This window comes from Sorex fumeus, unplaced genomic scaffold, assembly GCF_029834395.1.
Source record: "Sorex fumeus unplaced genomic scaffold, SorFum_2.1 ptg000116l, whole genome shotgun sequence".
NCBI lineage: Eukaryota > Metazoa > Chordata > Mammalia > Eulipotyphla > Soricidae > Sorex > Sorex fumeus.
In genome coordinates this window covers 3,549,421-3,555,054 of record NW_026606173.1, presented here as the reverse complement: position 1 = coordinate 3,555,054, position 5,634 = coordinate 3,549,421, and positions in this window count along the sequence as shown.

The window sequence follows — 5,634 nt, the reverse complement described above, 5'->3', positions numbered from 1 at the left end:
AAACCTGCCGGGAGTGGAGGTTCAGAGGAATTCCAGATTCGCAGTGAATGAATGGAACATTCTCTAGTGGAGATTCCAATGATTTCTGAAGGCTGGGTCGTGTGGAAGGAAAATCAAGAACTAATCAGGATTTAGTGGAAATCCAATTGTATAGCATGGCTGCGAGTGTGAACATGCAGCTGAAAACCAGCATTGGGTTACTTGGACATTCATCAGTGGTGTAAGGAAAACCTGCATGGAGTGGAGAGTCAGTTGAATTCCACATTCGCAGTGAATGAATGGAACATTCTGTAGAGGAGATTCCAATGATTTCTGAAGCCTGTGTTGTGTGGACAGGAAAATGAAGAGCTGACCAGGCTTGAATCGATAGCCAAGTAAACAGCAGGGCTGCGAATATGAACAGGCCGCTGAAAACCAGCATTGGGTTACTTGGACATTCAACAGTGGTGTAATGAAAACCTGCGTGGAGTTGAGAGTCAGATGAATTCCAGATTCGCAGTGAATGAATGGAACATTCTGTAGTGGAGATAACAAAGATTTCTGAAGGCTGGTAGTGTGGTGGGACAATGAAGAGCTGAACAGGGTGGAGTGAATTGTCAATTAAACAGCACGGCTGCGAGTATGAACAGGCCTCTGAAAACCAGCATTGGCTTACTTGGACATTCACAAGTGGTGTAATGTTAACCAGGCGGGAGTGGAGAATCAGATAAACTCCAGACTCGCAGTGAATGAATGGAACATTCTGTAGTGGAGATTGCAATGATTTCTGAAATCTGGATTGTGGGGACACGAAAATGAAGAGCTGACCAGTGTTGAGTGGATAGCCTGTAAAAAGCCTCGGCTTCGAATGTGAACAGACCACTGAAAACCAGTATTGCATTACTTCGACTTTCAGCAGTGGTGTAACGAAAGCCTGCGTGGAGTGCAGATTCAGATGAATTCCAGATTCCCAGTGAATGAATGGAACATCCTGTAGTGGAGATTACAATGATTTCTGAAGGCTGGGTTGTGTGCACAGGAAAATGAGGAGCAAAACAGGTTGAGTGGATAGCCAATTGAACAGCACGACTGCGAACATGAACAGGCCTCTGAAAACCAGCATTGTTTTACTTGGACATTCACAAGTGGTGTAAGATAAATCTGCAGGTAGTGGAGATTCAGTTGAATTCCAGATTCGCAGTGAATGAATGGAACATTCTGTACTGGAGATTGCAATGATTTCTCAAGTCTGGATTGTTTGGACATGAAAATGAAGAGCTGACCACAGTTGTGTGGATACCCAGTAAAAAGCAGGGCTTAGAGTGTGAACAGACCGCTGAAAACCAGCATTGTGTTACTTGGACATTCATAAGTGGTGTAATGAAAGCCTACCTGGAGTGCAGATTCAGATGAATTCCAGATTGGCAGTGAATGAATGGAACATTCTGTACTGGCGATTCCAATGATTTCTGAAGTCTGATATTGTGGAAAAGAAAATGAAAGGCTGACCAGGTTTGAGTGGATAGACAATTGAACAGCACACTGCGAGTGTGAAAAGGCGGCTGAAAACCAGCATTGGATTACTTGGTCATTCACCAGTGCTGTAATGAAAACCTGCCTGGAGCGGAGAGTCAGATGAATTGCAGAATCGCAGTGAATGAATGGAACAGTCTGTAGTGGAGATCCCAATGATTTCTGAAGGCTGGTTTGTGTGGAGAGGAAAATGAAGAGCTGACCAATATTGAGTGGATAGCCCATTGAACAGCACTTCTGCGAGTTGAACATGCCTCTGAAAACCAGTATTGAGTTACTTGGACATTCACCAGTGGTGTAACGAAAACCTGCCGGGAGTGGAGGTTCAGATGAATTCCAGATTCGCAGTGAATGAATGGAACATTCTCTAGTGGTGATTCCAATGATTTCTGAAGGCTGGGTTTTGTGGACACGAAAATGTAGAGCTGAACAGGGTGGAGTGGATAGCCAAATGAACAGCACGTCTCTTAGTATGAACAGGCCACGGAAAACCAGCATTGGCTTACTTGGACATTCACAAGTGGTGTAACGATAACCCGCCGGGAGTTGAGAGTCAGATGAATTTAAGATTCGCAGTGAATGAACGGAACATTCTGTGGAGGAGATACCAATTATTTCTGAAGGTTGGGTTATGAGGACAGGAAAATGTAGAGCTGAATAGGGTTGGGTGGATAGCAAATTGAACAGCACGGCTGAGAGTATAAGCAGGCGGCTTAAAACAAGCATTGGCTTCCTTGGACATATACCAGTGGTGTCACGAAAACCTGCCGGGAGTGGAGACTCTGATGAATTCCAGATTCGCGTGATTGAATGGAACATTCTGTAGTGGAGATTGCCAAGATTTAGAAATCTGGATAGTCTGGACAGGATATTGAAGAGCTGACCAATGTTGAGTGGATAGCCAGTGAACAGCACGGTTTCGAGTGTGAACAGACCACTAAGAAGCAGCATTGCATTACTTGGACATTCATCAGTGGTGTAAGGAAAGCCTTCCTGGAATGCAGATTCAGATTATTTCCAGATTCACAGTGAATGAATGGAAATTTCTGTAGTAGAGATTCCAATGATTTCTGAACGCTGGGTTGTGTGGACAGGAAAATGAAGAGCTGACTAGGTTTGACTGGATTGCCAATTGAACAGCAAGGCTGTGAGTGTGAACAGCCGCTGAAAACCAGCATTGGATTACCTGGTCATTCACCAGTGTTGTTAGGAAAATCTGCCTGGTGTGGAGAGTCAGAGGAATTCCAGATTCGCAGGGAACGAATGGAACATTCTGAAGTGGAGATAAGAATGATTTCTGAAGGCTCGGTGTGTGGAAGGAAAATCAAGAGCTAACCAGCGTTCACTGGATAGCCAATTGAACAGCACGGCTGCGAGTGTTAACACGCAGCTGAAACCAGCCTTGGGTTGCTTGGACATTCACCAGTGGTGAAACGAAAACCTGCTGGGAGTGGAGAACAAGATGAATTCAAGATTCGCGTGAATGAATGAAACATTCTGTAGTGTAGATTGCAATGGTTTCTGAGGTTTGTATTGTCTGAACTGGAAAAAGAAGAACTCACCAGTGTTGAGTCGCTAGACCGTGAACAGCACGGGTTCGAGTGTGAATAGACCGCTGAAAACCATCATTGCGTTACTTGAACATTCAGCAGTGGTGCAATGAAAACCTGCCGGGAGTGGAGATTCAGATGAATTCCAGATTCGCAGTGAATGAATGGAACATTCTCTAGTGGTGATTCCAATGATTTCTGAAGGCTGGGTTTTGTGGACACGAAAATGTAGAGCTGAACAGGGTGGAATGGATAGCCAAATGAACAGCACGTCTCGTAGTAAGAACAGGCCAATGAAAACCAGCTTTGGCTTAATTGGACATTCACAAGTGGTGTAACGAAAACCTGACGGGAGTTGAGAATTAGATGAATTTCAGATTTGCAGTCAATGAATGGAACATTCTGTGGAGGAGATACCAATTGTTTCTGAAGTTTGGGTTATGCGGACAGGAAAATGGAGCTGAAGAGGGTTGAGTGGATAGCAAATTGAACAGCACGGCTGAGAGTATGAGCAGGCCACTTAAAACCAGCATTGGGTTACTTGGACATTCAACAGTGGTGTAACGAAAACCTGCCGGGAGTGGAGGTTCAGAGGAATTCCAGATTCGCAGTGAATGAATGGAACATTCTCTAGTGGAGATTCCAATGATTTCTGAAGGCTGGGTCGTGTGGAAGGAAAATCAAGAACTATTCAGGATTTAGTGGAAAGCCAATTGTATAGCATGGCTGCGAGTGTGAACATGCAGCTGAAAACCAGCATTGGGTTACTTGGACATTCATCAGTGGTGTAAGGAAAACCTGCATGGAGTGGAGAGTCAGTTGAATTCCACATTCGCAGTGAATGAATGGAACATTCTGTAGAGGAGATTCCAATGATTTCTGAAGCCTGTGTTGTGTGGACAGGAAAATGAAGAGCTGACCAGGCTTGAATCGATAGCCAAGTAAACAGCAGGGCTGCGAATATGAACAGGCCGCTGAAAACCAGCATTGGGTTACTTGGACATTCAACAGTGGTGTAATGAAAACCTGCGTGGAGTTGAGAGTCAGATGAATTCCAGATTCGCAGTGAATGAATGGAACATTCTGTAGTGGAGATAACAAAGATTTCTGAAGGCTGGTAGTGTGGTGGGACAATGAAGAGCTGAACAGGGTGGAGTGAATTGTCAATTAAACAGCACGGCTGCGAGTATGAACAGGCCTCTGAAAACCAGCATTGGCTTACTTGGACATTCACAAGTGGTGTAATGTTAACCAGGCGGGAGTGGAGAATCAGATAAACTCCAGACTCGCAGTGAATGAATGGAACATTCTGTAGTGGAGATTGCAATGATTTCTGAAATCTGGATTGTGGGGACACGAAAATGAAGAGCTGACCAGTGTTGAGTGGATAGCCTGTAAAAAGCCTCGGCTTCGAATGTGAACAGACCACTGAAAACCAGTATTGCATTACTTCGACTTTCAGCAGTGGTGTAACGAAAGCCTGCGTGGAGTGCAGATTCAGATGAATTCCAGATTCCCAGTGAATGAATGGAACATCCTGTAGTGGAGATTACAATGATTTCTGAAGGCTGGGTTGTGTGCACAGGAAAATGAGGAGCAAAACAGGTTGAGTGGATAGCCAATTGAACAGCACGACTGCGAATATGAACAGGCCTCTGAAAACCAGCATTGTTTTACTTGGACATTCACAAGTGGTGTAAGATAAATCTGCAGGTAGTGGAGATTCAGTTGAATTCCAGATTCGCAGTGAATGAATGGAACATTCTGTACTGGAGATTGCAATGATTTCTCAAGTCTGGATTGTTTGGACATGAAAATGAAGAGCTGACCACAGTTGTGTGGATACCCAGTAAAAAGCAGGGCTTAGAGTGTGAACAGACCGCTGAAAACCAGCATTGTGTTACTTGGACATTCATAAGTGGTGTAATGAAAGCCTACCTGGAGTGCAGATTCAGATGAATTCCAGATTGGCAGTGAATGAATGGAACATTCTGTACTGGCGATTCCAATGATTTCTGAAGTCTGATATTGTGGAAAAGAAAATGAAAGGCTGACCAGGTTTGAGTGGATAGACAATTGAACAGCACACTGTGAGTGTGAAAAGGCGGCTGAAAACCAGCATTGGATTACTTGGTCATTCACCAGTGCTGTAATGAAAACCTGCCTGGAGTGGAGAGTCAGATGAATTGCAGAATCGCAGTGAATGAATGGAACAGTCTGTAGTGGAGATCCCAATGATTTCTGAAGGCTGGTTTGTGTGGAGAGGAAAATGAAGAGCTGACCAATAATGAGTGGATAGCCCATTGAACAGCATTTCTGCGAGTTGAACATGCCTCTGAAAACCAGTATTGAGTTACTTGGACATTCACCAGTGGTGTAACGAAAACCTGCCGGGAGTGGAGGTTCAGATGAGTTCCAGATTCGCAGTGAATGAATGGAACATTCTCTAGTGGTGATTCCAATGATTTCTGAAGGCTGGGTTTTGTGGACACGAAAATGTAGAGCTGAACAGGGTGGAGTGGATAGCCAAATGAACAGCACGTCTCTTAGTATGAACAGGCCACTGAAAACC